Here is a 21,090-nt window from a genome sequence, read left to right on the forward strand (position 1 = left end):
TGGTATGAGTTAATATAATAAGAATGACATTTCTACCCAAATTAAATTACTTATCCAGTATCATACGAAAAACTATGTTACAGATCTAGGAAAAAATAGTAACAATATTCATCTTGAGCAACAAAGATCAAGAATGTGAAGGGTATTGATGGGAAAAAAAATGCAAAGAAAAATGGCCTAGCTATACCATATCTAAAACTATACTATAAAGGGGCAGTTATCAAAAATTCTTGATACTGGTTAAGAAATAGAGTAATGGATCAATGGAATAGAGTAAGTATAAAAGAAAAAGTAGTAAATGATGATAGTAATCTATTGTTTGACAAACCCAAAGACAATAGCATCTGAAATGAGAACTCACTATTTGACAAAAACTGCTGGGAAAACTGAAAAATAGTATGGAAAAAAACTAGGTTTAGACTCATAACTCACACCCCTTACCAAAATAAGGTAAAAAATGGGTACAGGATTTAGATATAAAGGGTGATTCCATAGACAAATTAAGAGATGAAGAAATACTCTATCTGTTGGATCTATGGAAAGGGAAGAAATTTATGACTAAAAAAGATATAGAGTACATGATAAATTGTAAAATGGATGATTTTTTACTATATTAAATTTAAAAGTTTTTCAACTAATAAAACTAATTCAGCCAAGATTACAAGGAAAACAGAAAGCTGGGAAACATTTTTCACTGTTTGTGACTCTGATAAAGGACTCATTTCTCAAATACACAGAGAATTGAATCAAATTCATAAGGTTACAAATTATTCCCCAACTGATAAATTATCAAAGCATATGAACAGGCAGTTTTAAATGAAGAAATTAAAATTACAAAAATATGTATCTGAAAAAATGTTCCAAATCATTACAGATTAGAGAAATGCTAATTAAAATAATTATATGGTAACCCCTCACACCTATCAGGTTGGCTTAAATGACAAAAAAAGGAAAAATGACCAATGTTGGAAAGGTTGTGGAAGGACTGGGATATTAATGCACTGTTGGTGGAGCTGTGAACTAGTCCAATCCAGAGAGCAATGTGGAACTATACTCAAAGGACAATAAAACTGATCATATCAATAATAGAACTATATCCAGAAGAAATAAAAAAATGGGAAAAGTTCCACCTGTTCAAAAATATTTATAGCAACTCCTTTTGTAATGGCAAAGAATTGGAAATTGAGTAGAGACCAATCGATTGAGAAATGACTGAACAATTTATGGTATATGAATGGTATGGAGCACCATTGTTCTAGAAGAAACCATGAATAGTTCAACTTAGAGAATCATGGAAAGAAGCACATGAACTGATGCTAAGGAAAGGGAGTAAAACAAAGAAGACATTGTACAATTGATAATAACATTGTGAGTTGATCAACTATAGAGGATGCAGCTCTTCTCAACACTTCAGAGATGTAGGATAACCTGTTAAGGATGAGACCATCCAGATTTAGAGGGGAAAAAAATACCCAATATGAATGGATATTGTATTCACTTTTTTAGAAACTTCTCTTATGTTTTAACTTCCTACCTCATAGTTTTATTTCTTTTCCCTGAGTACTGATTCCTCATGCACAAAATGACTGATATGTAAACATGTTAAACACAAATGAACAAGAAGGAAACTACACCTTTTTTTAAGTTTGGTTTTTTTTTTTGCAAGGCAGTGGGGTTAAGTGGCTTGCCCAAGGCCACACAGCTAGGCAATTATTAAGTGTCTGAGGCTGGATTTGAACTCAGGTACTCCTGACTCCAGGGCTGGTGTTCTATCTACTGCACCACCTAGCCACCTAAAACTACATCTTCTTAAAAGACACCATAGATGATGAAGTTATATCATTATTAAACATATGTACACCTAGTGGTTTAGCATCCACCTTCCTCAAGGAAAAGTTGAGTGAATTACCAAGAGACATATACAGCAAAACTTTAATAATAGGAGACACCAACCTGTCTCTCTTGGAACTAGATAAATCTAGCCACAAAATAAAAAAAGAAGGAAGTTCAGAAGGTGAATAAAACTGTAGAAAACTGAGATATGATAGCCCTCTGGAGAAAACTGAATGGAGATAAAAAGGAATATACCTTTTTCTTGGCAGTACATGGCACCTATACCAAAAATGACCATGTACTAGGGTATAAAATGCTTATAATCAAATGCAGAAAGGCATAAATAATAAATGCATATTTCTCAGACCATGTTGAAATAAAAATTACATATAACCAGAAAAACACTGTATACCGTAACAGCAACATGGGAGTGATGTTCAACCTTGAAGGACTTGCTCAGTGCAACAATCAGGAACAATTTTGGGCTGTGTGCAAAGGAGAGTGCCAGCTGTATCCAGATAAGGAGCTATGGAGTTTGAACAAAGTTCAAGGACTATTCCCTTTAATTTAGGAAAAAACAGATATCTTATTGTCTGATCTTGTCACCTCTTAGACTTCTCTCCTCTTCTTTAAGGATATGATTTCTCTCTCATCACACCCAATTTGGATCAAGGTACAACATGGAAACAAAGTAAAGACTGACAGAGTACTTTCTGGGGGGGGGGGGAGGGAAGCAAGATGGGGGGAATTGTAAAACTCAAATAATATCTTTAATAAAAATTAATTTAAAAAAATAAAAATAAAAAAATAAAAATTGCATATAATAAAGGGTCATGGGAAGATAAACCAAAAACTACTTGAAAACTAAATAACTTAACTTTAAATAATGAGCAGATCAAACAACAATTCATAGGAATAATAAATAATTATATCCCAAAATGATAATAATTAGATATCATAGTAAAATTCATGGGATGCAGTAAAGGCAGTTTTGAGGGGAAAATTTATATCTCTAAATGCTTATATGAATAAAATAGAGAAAGAGAAGATCAACAAATTGGGTATGCAACTTAAAAAAACTAGAAAAAGAACAAATCAAAGATTTCCAATTAAATATCAAATTAGAAATTCTGAAAATCAAAGGACAGATTAAAAAATTGAAAGAAAAAACCATTGAGCTAATAAATAAAGCTAAGAGATGGTTTTATGAAAAAACCAACAAATTATATAAACCTTTGGTTAATCTGATTTTAACAAAAAAAAAAAAGAAGACAACCAAATTATCAGTACCAAAAATGAAAAAAAGGTGAACTAACCACCTAAAAGGAGGAAATTAAAGAGATAATTTGGTGCTACTTTGCTAAACTGTATGCCAATAAATTTGATAACCTGCATGAAATGGATGAATATTTACAAAAATATAAACTGCCCACATTAACAGATGAGGAAATAGCAGGTTTAAACAACACCATTTCAGAAAAAGAAATTGAAGAAACCATCAATAAACTCTCTAAGAAAAATCTCCAGGTCTAGATGAATTCTACCAGTGAATTCTACTAAACATTTAAGAAACAATTAATTCCTATTTTACATAAACTATGAAATAATAGGAGAAGTAGGAGTTCTGGAAAATTCTTTTGATGACAACAACATGGTGCTGATACCTAAACCTGGAAGAACAAAAACAAAGAAAATTATAGACCAATCTCCCTAATGAACATTTATGCAAAAAAAATCTTAAATAAGACTTTAGCAGTGAGATTACAGCAAGTTATTACTAGGATAATAAACCATGTTCAGGTAGGATTTATACCAGGTAGGCAATGATAGTTCAATATTAGAAAAACACAACATAATTAAACATATCAATAGCAAAAAGACAGAGAGACAGAGACAAAGAAATTTAAAGAATATGAGTTAGGAGTCAGGCTAGAACACAGGTTCTAGATCCAACTATGCCATTAGTCAACTGTGTGACCTTTTCTCCTCTCAAAGTCTCAGTTTCTCCCATTGTAAAATAATAGCATAGGCTAATATTTATACAGCATTTTACATTTTTAAAATTTCTTTCAAAGCACCATCATTCAGCTTTACATCATATCCTCACATCCTCACCTGGAAGATAATGTAACCTGAGGTTCAGAAACTTTAAGTATTTACCTAGGATCATGGAGCTTGTCAGTGTCTAAGGAGAGTTGAAAACTCATATTTTCCTCCCTCCAAATCCAGTGTTCTAGGAATCCATGGAGTGACCTAGCTACAAAAAAAAAAAAAGAGATAGAATAAATTTACTCCAAGGTTCCTTCTTCCTCGGACATTCTTTGGTAATATGACCTTGGAATGCAGTCAATATTGGGGGTCAGGGGTAATGAGTTGGGTGGTTGGGTGAGGATAGAGAATGACTTTCCTATTTGATTCCTTCTCCTTATTTACAATGTATTATTGCCTATATCTTTGTGTATAAAACAGTGACACTTTTAATACGTATTATTGTGTGAATGAGGTCATGGATCATGGTTTGTCCAACTGATTATTAACTCAATCAGAGCAAGTCTGAAAAATGTAGCAAAGGGTTTTAAAGTCAGTTTTCAGAATATTCAGGAGTTCAGTTCTTTCAATAGTACACCTCACAAGGGGCAGCTGGGTGGCACAGTGGATAGAGCACTCACCCTGGAGTCAGGAGTACCTGATTTCAAATCCAGTCTCAGAAACTTAATAATTACCTAGTTGTGTGGCCTTAGGCAAGGCACTTAACCCTATTTACCTTGCAAAAAAAACAAAAAAAAAGTGCACCTCACAACATGGTCTCACCTGCTTTCTAAAGTCCCATTGCTTCCTATTTATCTGCCCTACATGCTCCTTGAGGCCCTCCATAATACCACAGCCAACCCTCAATAATTCCAGAAAGACCCAGATTCTAGTCCTTAAACTTTCATTGAAAACCCTTTGGCAACATCCTTGCATTGATAAGTATACTTATCTGTAAAATAGTATATTCTACATGCCCTATCTATTTCATAATCATATCAGAAAGTAACTATGCAATTACTTTGTAAATTGTAAGGAATCAATTTATAAAGAGGAACTAACAGAGAACAAAGGGAAGAGGAGCTTTGATTCAACTGTATTGAGCCTCAGGGATAAGCATGAAATTCTGCTGCTCAGCTTCTGATAGAGCCATATTTCAGCAAGGACCAGGAAAGCCTACAGGGATTTGGAAATGAGGAGAAGGGGATGTGACAGGAGCACTAATGATTCAGCTTCCTGGGTGTCCTGAAAGAGAAGAGAATGGTTTACCAGCATAGCATGTCAGAGATGAAGTCTCTGAAGTCTCTCTTGGATAGCCTCCTTAGAGACAGCCCATATTCATTTTCAAGGTATCTTAATATAGTCCTGAGGGTCTTGTTGCACACTTTACACTTTCTCCCTCCATCTTCCATCCCCTCTCCTTCCTTAATTCTAGAGGGTACACACACACACACACACACACACACACACACACACACACACACACACAGAGACAGGAAACCCACCTCTTCTCAACCCAGAGAAGGACAGATTTTCCATACTCATCCCCTGCCTAGTACCTTCAGGTAGATCTTCTGTCTCCCATCATCTATGTTTTCTGTACTCTAGGCTGCTTCTTCACTGAATACATCAGGTACATCATACATGTTCTCACCTCCATAACTTTGTCTTCTCTCTCTTCTCCCTCTCTTCAGTCTAATCAAAATAATATCTAGACTTCAAGACCATCTGAAGTCTCACATCTTCCATGAAAACTCTTCTAATTGCCAAAGTAGTGGCACCCTCTCTTCCAAACTAATTTATATTGAACAATTTTTATATAAATCTATGAATTCTCTTTATATTGATTTGGTATACATAAGTGTGTGCCTATTGCTCCCCCCTTTGGAAAATCAACACCTCCTAGGCAACAAGAGATTGTGCCATTCACAGAGTTTTGACCTTCAGTACCATTTGTTTCTCCATGCACCCTCCATGCCTGCCATAGGGAAGGCTATTATTAGGAATAAGAATGAATATTTATGTAGAATCACTCTATAAATACTTAGTACTAGACGTGTGGCAATCAAGGTTAAGTGACTTGCCAAGGGTCACACAGTTAGTAAGAGTCTGAGACTAAATTTAATTTAGTATTCTCTGAATTCAGGTCTAGTTCTCCATCCACTGTGCATCCTCTACCTCTATCTCTACAACAATAAAGGATGTATGTGATGAGCAGTAATCAATTTAACAAGCTTTCATTCCCAGAAATAGCAGCATTTTGGAAGATATTGGTGCCAACCAGGGATGAACTGGGCAAAGGGGGCCAGAAGGGCTGTCATGATAGGAATCCTGCCTGGCAAGTCATTCATTACCATCTTCTTAAGGATTGGTGAGCCAACCAAGAATATTGTTCTTTTCAGGGAAAGAGTAGTGCTATATACCTAAGATTCAACTACAGTATTGGAGAGAGGTTAGCATGCAGTTACTTAGGATATTCCTTAAGTCTCCTATTAGAGATGACTTATAAGAAGGTTCTCATTTCACATCCCAATCCATCCCAGTTTATATTGGGGTCTGAAAACAGAAATTACACCAGGAATATTCACATCATAAAGGGAATGATGATTTTTATATTACTATGTTATGTATACTGAATTTAACAATAATCATTCATTTTCTGGAAATCTATTTGACAAGAAGACTCTAGGCCTGGGAAAACAATGAAAACAAAGTACCAGGAGTCAACTGTCAGTCATGATAAGTCCTGTATTTTCCCTCTGTTAAGTGAAGTGAAGCAGTATAAGATATTCTATAACCAAACAGAATAATGGGGTACCCTCAAGATTTTACAATCAGCTTAGCCATCCCTGCAGGACTTGAGAACACCTGTGTTTGTCCTACATGGATGGACAGGGTTGATGTCATTCTTGTTATTGGCCTGCATGTTGAGCCTATCCAGGGATCATTCAAGGTCCCAAAATGATTGTTTTATTATCCACCTTCCCCTTCCCTTCTCCCTTATGATCATGATTTGCAAATTGGTTCCTTTCAATGAGAAGAATTCATCAAATCTCTACCTGTTTACTGGAATTCTGTCTTTGGTCTGCTCTATTTTTCCAAGGTTAGAGACTGACTCAGTAAAATAATTTTTAGCATTCATTGGTGGCAGGGTTCTCTAATGGACTGGTTGTTGAGGAGAGAAACTTTAGCTTTCTCTTTGGAAAAAGGCCTAGAAAGCATCTAGGGACCCCCCTACCTAGCTTTTACAAAATTATGAAAGAACTTAGAAAGACAAGAACCTCTTTCAGCCAAAGCTTTTTATTGTCACCTAAAAAGTCAAAGCAGAGTCAAGTAAGTTAGAACCTACTTAATTTACTAGGGGGGAAAAAATGACTGCTTATAAAGAAAATTTTTTACCTTAGCCAAGTAGACTAGTAAATTTTCCTTTTGCAAAGTTCTCAAGGCAGGAGTTTTTCCTGAACAGAAGGGGAGGAAGAGGCCTTAGAGATAGGGAACAAGGATGGGTTCATGTGCTTGGGCCAGTTTACAAAAACAGATCTATGCCAGTATTTCTTTGTCTGGAGCTTCTTTCTACATAAAATCAGGTGCTATAATATCACAGTTAATCTTCTCATTTCAGAGTTCAATTAAATCACTTCAATCCACCCCTTCATTCCTCATTTTTTTAATTTGGAAGATAGCAGAACAGAGGTGGAAGAATCATCTTCTGGAGCTGCTTCAAGGTGAAAATAAGCATAAAGTTTTTGGGGAATCAATTTGCATTCAGGAGATGATTGAGGCAGCATCTGGGGATCACTGATGTATCCAACTCCAGTCACTAGCTGGAGCCTACAGGAGGCAGATCAACAAGGGGTTTGAACAGACAAGTGCTAAAAAAAAAAATCTAACAAGAATAATCAGGAGTCCGATGAGCAACAGGATCAGAAAGGAGAAAAGTCAGGACTCCAACCTAGGGATGGATCCTGGGGAGACCTTCTGCAGTCACACAATTTTTCTATAATAAAATTAATCCAGAGATCAACCTGTTAGGAGCTGGTATTATACATATGGCAATAGCAACAAAGCAGAACAACAATACAGGGAAGTGTGGATAACAATATAGCATTGTATGACTTTAGTAATTGGTGGTTGAATCAATGTTTCCAGGATATATCTTGTAGTAGTTACCCTAACTAGGTAGCATTTCTCTTTTCAGTATTGGCTAAATGCTCTTCATGACAAAAATTAATAAAGAGGGAAAAAGCTGGGGCATGATTAAAACAATTTCAAATTAATTGGTGTTAACACTTATACCCTAGGATCAAAGGTCCTTAGATCTGTTTAACTTTAGGTAATAGTCACAGTTGATAACCTATCACAAGGTAACAAAATACTCTACCTCATAGAGAGACTCCAGAATAATTAGGTGGGAAACACTACTTTCCAAAGGAACACAATGGAGGAAATTGAGCCAGAAGGGAATTACCTTGGACTGAGACTAAAGATCATCCCTCTGACCTTTTCCTAGAGTTGAACTCCATGTTTAATAGTTTATGATTACATTCCCTCTGAGTTGCCTACATATGGCATTAGCATGTGTTAGTTCTTCTGAATGATGGATTATTGATTTCATGATTCATAGACAACAATACCTACAGTCAAACCTTCAAACAAAAACAATCATAGTCCCAAAGGGGTTCACCCTATGTACCAATATTACCTATTACAGTTTAGGGAAAAAATTGTTGTTCTCTAATGTGTTTGCAATAAAGAATATGTTATTTCATACATATATAAGAGATTTCACTTAAAATTCATCACTTCGACTTCCAGCCAAGATGGTGGAGAGAAGACAGGCACAGTTCTAAAGTCTCCTGATCTTTCCTCATCTATCATAAGAATTAAACCTCTTAACAGAAATCCAACCCACAAAACCCAGAAAGAAAAGCCAGGAAAAAAGAACATCTACCTAAGGATTTGTCTCCCTCAGCAGCACTGGACGAATTCAGGCAGGTGAGTCTGGGCTCAGAGGGAGGATCAGCCCTGATCAGCCAGATTAGCAGCTGAATTGGAGTCAGGGAGTCTGAGGGCCCAAGAACCAGACCTGCTGGATCAGAGGTGGGGCTAGATGGCAGGGACTTGAGTCAACTAAGGAGCAGAGGCACTGGTATTGGTGCTGTCCCTCTGGAGCTTGTGGACAGGGCTGGGGGGAGAGTTCCAGTGCAGGAGAGCTGTGGACACCATCCCTGGGCTCCTCTAGTCTGAGGAACTCAGAGTCCACACCTCCATTTCAGCTGAGACTTCTTTCTGGAAAAAACAAATGCAGACTACTTCTGCCTCAGGCCCAGGGAGCAGAACCAGCCCAGCTGACAAATGACCTCAGGCCAGGGAAAAGAGCACCATTGATTGAAGGCAAAAGAATTCAATTGCTCCAACTCCTCCCTTCAAGCAAAGGGAGAAGGCCTCAACCAAGGTCACAGACACTCCTAATGGCAGCCAGAGAAATTGCACTCAGTGAGAAAAGCCTCTAGTGATCCCAAGCCCCTGTGAACCAGCCCCTCCCCAACTCAAGGTCTTAACAAAATGAAGAAGGATCAGCAGAAAGGTGGATCCATAGAAAAGTTCTTGGAAGGGAAAGACCCTAAGTCAGAAAGACCTAGAGCCTCTGAGGAGAATACAATCTGGTCTTCAGCACAGAAATATTTCCTTGAAGAAATAAGGAAGGAGCTTAAAAATCAACTCGAAAATTTGGGAGAGACAATTAATATCTTGCAACAAGAAAACAAATCCTTAGAAAGTACAATTGGACAACTACAAAAGGAGAATAAATCTCTCAGATCATCAATTGGACAAATACAAAATGAGAATAATTCTCTCAGATCCTCAATTGGACAAAAGCAAAAAGAAAATAATTCTCTCAAAACCTCAATTGGTTAAATGGAAAGCTCTTTCAAAAGTAGAATTGACCAATTGGAAAAGGAATTGCAAAAGATTAATGAAGAAAACTCCTCCCTAAGAAAAAGAATGGAGTCTGCAGAAACTAATGACTCCATGAGACAGCAAGAGCCAGTTTAACAAAATGTTTAAAAAATAGAAAAAATAGAAGAAAATGTAAAATACCTCAACAACAAAACCACTGACCTCGAGAATAGATTGAGTAGGGGCAACCTGAGAATTATAGGACTTCCTGAAAACATTGAAGAGAAAAAAAGCCTGGACTTAATATTACTGGATCTAGTGATGGAAAACTGCCCTGATATCATGGAACAGGAGGGCAAAGTAGGTATTGAAAGAATATATCAATCCTATCTAGAAAAAAATCCTAAAATGAAAACACCAAGGAATGGTGTGGCCAAATTCCAGAACTATCAGATAAAAGAGAAAATCCTGCAAGCAGCCAGAAAGAAACAATTTAAATATCAAGGAGCCACACTAAGGATCATGCAGGACCTGGTTGCATCAACATTAAGGGATCAAAGGGCCTGGAACAAGATATTTCGAAGAGCAAGGGAGCTTGGAATGCAGTCAAGAATCTACTATCCCGCAAAGCTGAGCCTTCTCTTCCAGGGAAAATGATGTACATTTAACGAAATGGAAGAATTCCAAAAATTCCTGATGAAAAGACCAGAGCTAAATAGAAAATTTGGACATCAAACAGGAGGTTCAAGAGACACATGAAAAGGTAAAAAAAAGGGGGGGGGGCAGTAAAAGAAAGAAAATGCTATCTAGTAAGTTGAAACTGGCTACATCCCAGCATGGGGAAAAGGATTCTCATAAATCTTGAGAACTGTAACTCTAACAGAGAGAATATACCTAGCCAGAAATGATGGACATTCATGATCTATCCATGAGACTGCTATCTAATGGGATGTAACTGGCTTTGACCCCACTTGGGAGAAAAACTCTAATAACTCTAAAGAATTTTAACTCTATTAGATAGAATATACTTAACTAGAAGTGACACTCAGAATTTTCTATGACTCAGATAGAATGATCTAAGAAAACACTACCTCCTTAAAAAGGGGGGACAGGAAAGAGATGGGAGGAGGGAGGGGATTGAATGGGGTAAATATCATTACTCTAAGAGGTACCAAAAAACCTATGGTAATGGGGGGGGGAAGGGAGCAGATGAGAAACACCTGAATCTTCTTCTCATCAGACTTGGCTTAAAGTCAACCTACACATACTCAGTTAGCTCATAAAACATCTAACATTTCAAGTATTAAAAGGGGAAAAGGGGAGGGGGGATGGAGAAAGGGAAGGGGAGTGGGGGAAAAGGGGAACTAACAAAAGGAAGGGAAGGCAAAAGGGAAAGGGGAAAGGGGAAAGAAAGGGGAGGGGGTGATATAGGAGGGCAAACACACTGAAGGGGGTGGTATTCAGAAACAAAATATTGGGGAATATGGATAAGGGGGGAAGGGGGGAAATACAAACAGAGAAGATAGCACAGAGGGCAATAAAGAATTAGTAATCATAACTTTGAATGTGAATGGGATGAACTCTCCCTTAAAATGTAAGCACATAGCAGAGTGGATTAAAAACCACAATCCTACAATATGCTGCTTACAAGAAACTCATTTGAAGCAAAGAGATACATATAGAGTAAAGGTAAAAGGTTGGATGCTCTGGACCCAGCTCTGGACCTTGGCCACCTATGGGTTAGGAGACGCCTGGGGGTGTGAACCCGCCCACATGGGTGCTGGGAACGCCCCAGTAACAGGAGTGGCTCCGCCCATGAGGGAGGAACAGGGGAGGAGCTCGGGGGAGGAGCTCGGGGGAGGAACAGAAGACTAGATAAGGGAGGGGACTGGGGAGGAGGAGAGGCTTTTTTCGCTGCTATGTAAGGAATAAAGACCTGCTTGTTAGACTGCAACCGGGTGTTCTGTCCAGTTATTGCCCTCCTTCCCCAAAGGAGGGTCCGTGCCTCCGAAGACCGATGGGTCCATGACGTGCGAAGACCGGGGAAAGGTATGTATCCAGGCGAAGGCTCGGGATAGGTCCCAGAGCAGCTGGCGCCCCGAACAGGGACCAAGGGAATTTCCGCCTGGCCTCCCTTAACAGGGAGAAGAGCTGGACAGCCTCAGATTAACTTGAGATTAATCTGGGACGAAGTTATGGGGCAGGGAATGGGTTTTTCCCTGATTAGACCCGAAGAAAAGGCAGTTCTAGCTTGTCAGTTATATAAATTAGGCAAGCGGCATCAATTTAAGCCACATATTAAGCAGTGCCATGAATTTGTAGATAAGGTGTGGGGGTTCTCCCCTTGGTTAGAACATTCAGGGATTACCAAAGAGAACTGGGAGACAGTTGGGCAACAGTTGGCTTCTTTTGATGAGTCATGCCCTGGAATCCTAACTGACCAGGACTTCTCCTTTTATTCTCTCATAAATACAATGTTACAGGGGGGTCCTCGTCCCTGTGGGCGAGAAACAATTGGCACACAAGTGGGAGAATCATTAGGAGAATCTTCTGAGGAGGAGGGTTGTAATAATCCTCCTCCGATTTATCCTTGGGCAGAACTTAGAGAAACTTATAAGAAACATAATAAATATGGAGTTGGGGAAGAAGAAGGAGGAAGTAGCTATTTGGAGGACAGAGCAAGAGCTAGGAAGAATATGGAGGAAGTTAGAATCAGGGTTGTGGCGCAGCAGAAATTAAGACCCAGGACTGTGGCGCAGCAAACATTGAGAAAGGAGGAAATGTTTAGGCCACTTATGTCATCTACCACCCCTATTTTGGGGGTGGGAGGCCACCAAGGGGCTAGAAAAGCAGAGCGTCATTTAAGATGGAGTTATGAAGGACAAAGTGGTTTTATTCGTCCCTTAAAGATTACGGGACTAGGCTCTGCCCTGTGGGGTAGAGATTTGTTACATCAGTTACAATTGTATCTTACCACCCCTGAACATTTGGCAACAAACTCCTAGGGGCTACTGTTATGGTGAGCTGCCCAAAGATTACTTGGAGGAGTGATAACCCTGTGTGGGTGGAACAGTGGCCCCTTTCTATGGAGAAGCTCACCGCATTAAAAGATATAGTTAAGGAATTATTGTTACAACACAGAATTGAGCCTACCACCAGCCCTTATAATTCTCCAGTATTTGTAATAAAAAAAAAAAAAAAAAAGAAAGCTGGCACCTGGAGAATGCTTATTGACTTACGGGCGGTGAATAAAAGAATGGTCCCTATGGGCCCGCTACAGACGGGTCTTCCTTCTCCTGCCTTTATACCTAGAGAATTTGTTATAAAGATAATAGATATTAAGGATTGTTTTTATAGCATTCCCCTTCACCCTGAGGATAGGGATAAATTTGCATTCTCGGTACCTTCAAAAAAAAAAAATTTCAAAGCCTGTCAATCAGGTATCAGTTTACTGTATTACCTCAGGGAATGGCCAATAGTCCAACTATGTGCCAAGCATATGTTGCAGCTATTGTCACTGGGAAACCTTCAGTCCAGTCTGAGGATATGCTTCAGAATCTGCATAGTTAAACGTTTACTCCTCCTGATAACTGAGGACTTCAAAGGAAAATTAGCAACCACAGTCCTGAGTTTCCCAACTCAGCAGGGTGAGAAGAGTGAAGTCTTTAGAGCCCCCCCTGCCCCCACCATCCAGGATCTGCTCCCCTGGGGTCAGTGCAGGCCACTTGGTCAGTACAATAGAGGAGAGCTCCCATTCAGCCCATCTCCTGAGTCTGCAGAAAGAAACCCTGTAAGTGCTTCAGCCTGCCCCTCAGCATTTGTTTTTCTTCCTGAGAAGATTTGGTCATTTGTGCCCAGAGATGCTCTGTCCTTGACTGTAGTTCCCTTCAAGGAGAGGGAGCTTCAATTCTCCAGAGGAGAGTAAGTTGCCCTCACCCGGCTCATGACCTTGGGCAGGGCTATTCCAGGACCCTAGCCCACATTCTCCATCTTCACATATGAATGTGGGTTGTGCAATGGCTCCCCAAGGCTCACTTGGGCACTGCTGCCTTGTTCTCATGGCTACTAAGCAAGCCACGGAGCTAGAAGAATTAACAAAAGAAATGCCCCTTTCCTTGAGTAAATATGGGCTTCAAGTGGCTCCTCATAAGATACAAGATACTAGCCCTTATCAATACCTTGGTCACACCCTTAGTGAAGGGAGGGCATCTAGAATACCCCCAAAGGTGAATTTAGAGAAATGTAGTACCCTTAATGATTTCCAGAAACTTATTGGTTCCATACAATGGATACGTTCTACAGTTCCTATTCCTGATGATTTGATGTATCCTCTTTATGATATCCTGAAAGGAGATTCCACATTGACCTCATCCCGGTATTGGACCCCACAAGCCAAAGAGGCCATGACACAGATTTTGTCCAGGTGTCATGAGTCTATAGTTCAATTTGATCCTGAGCAACCTATATTTGCTACCATTTTAAATCAAAGGTCACATATTGGTTGTCTCTATCAAAAGCAAGGTGTCCTAGAATGGCAATATTTCCAGAGAAGTAAAAGAAGCATCCCTTGTAAATTTACGATGCTGGCCAATTTATTCCTAGCTATGTCTGATCGTTGTCTTTGTATGTTTGGAAAATATCCTGTTTTAAATATTTGTGCTTCTGAAGGTGCTCTTTGTTATTTTACTGACTCTATCCCTGAATGGGCTGATAGCACATCTTTTAACCTGTTTTTCCACTTGTGGAGTTCCTACAGCCATAAAAACAGATAATGGCCCTGCATATTCTTCCAAGGCATTTGCAAACTTTTGTCAAGAATTTTCCATTTTACACAAAACTGGAATTCCATACAATCCCACTGGTCAGGCCATAGTTGAACGTGCTAACCGCACCCTTAAAACCCTCCTCATTAAACAAAAAGGGGGAGTCAGTGGTCGTGGCTGCCTTATATATACACAATTAGCACAGGCCATATACACCATGAATTTTCTTCAATTGAGAGATGATGGTACCTCCCCAGCTTTGCCTTTTTTCGCAGGAACTTCACAAACACTCCACACACGCGCAACTAGCCATCCCTCTCCCTGCCCAATAGGCAACCGAGTACTGTGGAAAAGCCCAGATGGCCAATGGCATGGCCCAGGCTCGGTAATTATAAATGGACGAGGGTATCTTTGTATTCAACCAGATCCAAATCCGGATGGCAAAGAAAAGGAGAAACCAGTTTGGGCTCCAACCAAGTGGGTCAGAGACCTCGGAGAAGATAAAAATAACGAAGAGAAGACGGAGATGGAGAGGACGGCGACACCCAAGGAAAGAAAAGAGAATGAAGACCTTAACTCTTGCCCTCCTTGCCCTGAGTCTGCTACCCGGGACACAAGCTCTCAACAGTAAATGGTATAATCTTACTGAGGCACATAGAGTGCAGGAAGATCAACAAGGTGCATGGTTCTGGGGGTTGGTAGTGGACCCGCCAGCTCTTAAAGCTTTAGGATGGCATGCCACGACACCTCCATTTAAGATAAAAGGGAATGCCACCAAGCTAGTAGGGGACACTGAACACCGAGATATACAGAACGTACAGGAAACTGAGATAACTAAGTACAATTTTACAGTATATGCTTCTAATCCACCGATATGTCTTTATACAGACACCATACTCTCGGATGATACAAGCTTAGATAACACATGTATCAAATTAGAAAGTAAACTTTTTTCTTCCTTTTTTCATCATACACAAGAACTGAAGAATCATATCACCCGTCTAAACGTAACCATGTTATCCATCCCACATTCCCTGAATTGCACCCAAGAAACATCACAGGCATACATGCAGCTTGCCTCTTATTATAATGGTACAGTGTCTTTCGCTGCCTGCCCTGAAGGAGATGGAGATACCTGGGTTCCGATACATGCTTGCTCTACTGGGGTTCCAACATGTGGCCCTACAATATACGATTCTTCTGTGCACCTACGATTTTGGGATGATATCTCCTCTACGAAGAAATACAAACAAATAGCAGCTCCTGCACCAGTTGCCTTTCCCCTGGGGACTGCCCATCCACATTTGTGGCGATTGGGTCTACCATTTGCACCAATAAATGCTTCCATCCGCATATTCCCCTGTAAACAAGGTACATCCTGCTCAGATTTTACATTTGGGACATGGCGTACTATTTTTGGCAATTTGAATTCGACCTGCCATGATACTCAAGGACATACTGACAAGTTATGTTATCGATTCATAGCTGAGACTCGTGCACCTCCCGACTATGCTTTCCTCCTTTGTCATACCAAAAACGCATCCATTGAAAAACATGATCAACAACACGCAGGTCTTCAACCTTACCGTATTTCTTGTCCTAATGCCATACTCACTGACACTTTAACTTCTTGGCATCATGGTCGTGCAATATTTATCCTGAAACGCCAAAAATATCAACTTGTACCGGTAAAAGCTAAACAACCATGGGCACAACATCCTATAGATGAGTTGTGGAATGAACTTCGTGGGAATCTTCCTTCAATTCCATTGCAAAAGTGTGAGGTGATTGATCTTGCTTTCAATATCATAAATTTTGCTTTCTCACTTTATGGGGAATTCCAAATTCAGGATCTTTACCAACGACAAGGATATTTGGCATCTGTATTGCAGAACTTCTTGACCCAGCAATCATCCATGTGGACCACCCAAAATCATATAAATTGGGCACTTCAAAAGGAAATAGATGCTTTGGCCCCTGTAGTAGTTTACATTGGGAATGAGCTTGCTTACCATGAATTGATAACCCAAATTCCTTGTCACTATAGATATAAACCATTGTGTGTCACTCCATTACAGGTAAATCTTACCAACTCTTCTTTTGTTGGTTCTTGGCTTCGGATACGGGCTGCATTACAGGGTGCACTACTATCTCATAATGCTTCATCAGACATTCATCAGTTAGCCTTATTGCTTCAAGAACTGAGAAATATTTCGACTGATTTTTCAAATCATCAAACTGCTGCCTTTAATATTGCTAATTATCTCAAGCATTTACAATTTTTACAGTGGTTATTCAGCTGGATAGGTCCTGTTGCCATATTATTTCTCCTTTGTATTTTTGGCCCCTGCTTGATACGGTTTTTAATATCCCTAATGAAGACTGCCTTGATCAACATCAAGGCAGATACCATGTCTCTTATTCATCGCACTCCTCGTTCAGCACCAATATAAATATTTATTATCCACCGTTTTGCATCTCATCTTTCCTGGTGAAAGCGACTGCAGGCAGTGCTTTCACTAAGGATTGAGGCCTTCTGCCAGAACTGTCCTATATTACTGCAAAATAGGAAGAAGAATGCACATCACCAGTGCTTGTACTTATAACGACATTTTTTGTGTGCTAGAATAGTTAATATTATATTTTATAGAGTAATTTAAGAATGCATTCAAATTTTATATTAATTGGTTATTTAAAAATTCTTAATAAATTTATATAAGAGGTTCCTCAAGACATTCTAATTGATTCTAAAAGTTATTTTTTCTTGACCGGTCTTATGTGTAGTTAAACTTCAATGAGACATTTTCACATCTCTCTACTGGCCTGGAGGGATAGGAAAATGTTCCTATATTCTGGGATTGATGCCGGCCAGGGCATCAATCACAGCTTGGTTAAAAATGATTGTTTTCTGTGAGTTCGTACATATGTCTGTGTATGTGTGCTTAATTCAGATCTGAAATAATTTTATTATTATAGGATATTAAGACTATGATTATTTCTATCCTGCCTCTTTTGCTACATATGCTTGCTGCAAAAATACGCTATCAAAGGCTGACCCTCGTGCTCTTCTCCAGAATCCCAGAGAACGACCAAAAATGGACACTACCCCTGTCTAAACAAAAAGGGGGAATTGCTCTGGACCCAGCTCTGGACCTTGGCCACCTATGGGTTAGGAGACGCCTGTGGGTGTGAACCCGCCCACATGGGTGCTGGGAACGCCCCAGTAACAGGAGTGGCTCCGCCCATGAGGGAGGAACAGGGGAGGAGCTCGGGGGAGGAACAGAAGACTAGATAAGGGAGGGGACTGGGGAGGAGGAGAGGCTTTTTTCGCTGCTATGTAAGGAATAAAGACCTGCTTGTTAGACTGCAACCGGGTGTTCTGTCCAGTTATTGCCCTCCTTCCCCAAAGGAGGGTCCGTGCCTCCGAAGACCGATGGGTCCATGACGTGCGAAGACCGGGGAAAGGTATGTATCCAGGCGAAGGCTCGGGATAGGTCCCAGAGCAGTTGGAGCAAAATATATTTTGCTTCAGCTGAAGTATAAAAAGCAGGGGTCGCAATCCTTATCTCAAACAAAGCAGCAGCAAAAAATAGTGTTAAAAGAGATAAGGAAGGAAACTTTATCCTCCTAAAAGGTACCATAGACAATAAAGTGATGTCAATACTGAATATATATGCACCCAGTGGGACAGCATCGAAATTCTTAGAGGAAAGCTGAAAGAACTACAGGAAGACATAGACAGCAAAACTCTACTAGTAGGAGACCTCAACCTCCCGCTCTGAGATCTAGATAAATTGAATCATAAAATAAACAAGAAAGAAGTTAAGGAGGTAAATAGATTGTTAGAAAAATTAGATATGGTAAACTTATAGAGGAAACTGAATGAGGATAGAAAGGAATATACCTTTTTCTCTGCAGTACATGGAACTTATACAAAAATTGACCATGTACTAGGACATAAAAACCTAATGATCAACTGCAGAAAGGCAGAAATAGTGAATACATCTTTCTCAGATCACAATGCAATAAAAATCATATGCAATATTTGGCCAAGGAGATATAGACCCAGAACAAATTGGAAACTGAATAACCTCATTTTAAAAAATGAGTGGAGGGGCGGCTAGGTGGCACAGTGGATAAAGCACCGGCCTTGGAGTCAGGAGTACCTGGATTCAAATCCAGTCTCAGACACTTAATAATTACCTAGCTGTGTGGCCTTGGGCAAGCCACTTAACCCTGTTTGCCTTGCAAAAACCTTAAAAAAAAAGATTCTTTTCCTTCTTCTAGACAAGATGTTGGAGAGAAGACAGGCACAGTTCTAAACTCTCCTGATCTTTCCATATATGATTTGAAACAAACCTCTTAACAGAAATCCAATCAACAAAAGCCAGTAAGAAAAGCCAGGAGAAAGAACATCTACATAAGGATTTTTCTTCCACAGTCTTGGGTGAGTCTGGCACAAAGGGTGGATCAGTGGCAGATCAGCCTGATTAGCAGCAAGGCTGGAGCCTGGGAGCCTGAGAGCCCAAGAATCAGACCTGCATGATCAGAGGCAGGGCTAGAGCCTGGTCAACCACAGGGACTTGGGACAACTAGGGAGCAGAGGCATTGGTGGTGGCACTGACAGTCTGAAGCTTGCCAGCAGGGTTGTAGGGAGAGTTCCAGTGCAGGAGAGCTGCAGACATCATCCCTGGACTCCTCTGGTTGGGAGTCCACTCCTCCATTTCAGCTGAAGCCTCTTCCCAGAACAAACATAATTACCAACTATTTCTGCCCCAGGCACAGGTGTGTGAGCAGAAGAACCAACTCAGGTGACAATAGGGAGAAAGATGACCTCATCCCAGGGTAGAGCCCACCATTGATTGAAGAGAAAAGGATTTAACAGCTTCAGTCACTCCTTCCAGGTCAAGGGAGAGGCCTCAATCAAGGTCACAGACACTCTAGAGAAAACAACCAGCACCCCCTACTGGCCAGCTAGAGCTATTTCACTCAGTGAGTAAAGCATCTAGGGATCCCAACACAAAACCTTTGTGAACCAGCCCCTCCTCAACTCAAGGTTTTAGCAAAATGAAGAAAGGTCAGCAGAAAGGTGGATCCATAGAAAAATTCTTGGAAGGAAAAGACCCTGACTCAGAGAGACCTAGAACCTCTGAGGAGAATATGATCAGGTCTCCAGCACATAAAGACTTCCTTGAAGAAATAAAGAAGGACTCTAAAAATCAATTGGAAAATCTGGGAAAAGAAACCCAAGAAAAGATTAACACCTTGCAACAAAAAAAATTGGAAAATACAATTGGACAAATACGAAATGAGGATAAGTCTCTCAGATCCTCATTTGGACAAATACAAAATGAGAATAGTTCTCTTAGATACACAATTGGACAAATGCAAAAAGGAAATAATTTGCTCAAAACCTTAATTGGTCAAATGGAAAGCTCTTTCAAAAATAGAATTGACCAATTGGAAAAAAATTTGCAAAAGGTAAATGAAGAAAACTCCTCTCTAAAAAGAAGAATGGAGTATGCGGAAACTAATGACTTCAAAAGACAGCAAGAGCCTGTTAAACAAAACCAAAAAACAGAAAAAAATAGAAGAAAATGTGAAATACCTCATCAGCAAAACCACTGAACTCTAGCATGGTTCAAGGAGGGGCAACCTGAGAATTATTGGACTTCCTGAAAACACTGAAGAGAAAAAAGCCTGGACTTAATATTAGAGGATCTAGTGATGGAAAATTGCCCTGATATCATGGAACCAGAAGGCAAAGTAGTTATTGAAAGAATACACTGGGGCATGGCTAGGTGGTGCAGTGGATAGAGCACCTGCCCTGGAGTCAGGAGTACCTGAGTTCAAATCTAGCCTCAGACACTTAATAATTACCTAGCTATGTGGCCTAGGGTAAGCCACTTAACCCCATTGCCTTGCAAAAAAAAAAATGAAAGAATCCATTGATCCCCTCTGGAAAGAGATCCTAAAATAAAAATAAGGAGTATTGTGGCAAGATTCCAGAACTGTCAAATATAAGAGAAAACTCTGCAAGCAGTCAGAAAGAAACAATTTAAATGCCAAGGAGCCACAGTAAGGATTGCACAGGACCTGACTTCTTTTTAAGGGGAAAAGATGGACATTTAATGAAATAGAATAATTCCAAAAATTCCTGATGAAAAGACCAGAGCTAAATAGAAAATTTGGACATCAAACAGGACATTCAAGAGACACATGAAAATGTAAAAAAAAAGGGGGGGGTAAAGAAAAAAAAAGTACTGCTGGATAGCAGTATAATAAGATGAAACTGGTTATATCCCAGCATGGGGAAAAGATTCTCATAACTCTTGATAACTGTAACTCTAACAGAGAGACTATACCTAGCCAGAAATGATGGACACTCATGACTTATCCATGAGACTGCTATTCAGTGGGATGAAACTGTCTAAAACCCTGCTTGGAAGAAAGACTAATAACTCAAGAATTGTAACTCTATTAGAATATACTTAGCTAGAAGTGATGGGTACTCAGAATATTCTATGACTCAGATAGAATGATTTAAAAACACCTCCTCCTTAAA

General features: G+C 39.7%; 1 long non-coding RNA gene across 1 annotated transcript; it reads left to right on the plus strand.

The window, feature by feature from the left end:
* Positions 1 to 11,666: 11,666 nt before the first annotated feature.
* On the plus strand, positions 11,667 to 16,992 carry LOC141513935 (uncharacterized). Its single transcript, XR_012475911.1, has 2 exons — positions 11,667 to 11,811; positions 14,951 to 16,992. It is a non-coding gene; the product is annotated as an uncharacterized LOC141513935 (long non-coding RNA).
* The last annotated feature ends 4,098 nt before the right edge of the window (positions 16,993 to 21,090 follow it).

Source organism: Macrotis lagotis, chromosome 2, assembly GCF_037893015.1.
Source record: "Macrotis lagotis isolate mMagLag1 chromosome 2, bilby.v1.9.chrom.fasta, whole genome shotgun sequence".
Taxonomy (NCBI): domain Eukaryota; kingdom Metazoa; phylum Chordata; class Mammalia; order Peramelemorphia; family Peramelidae; genus Macrotis; species Macrotis lagotis.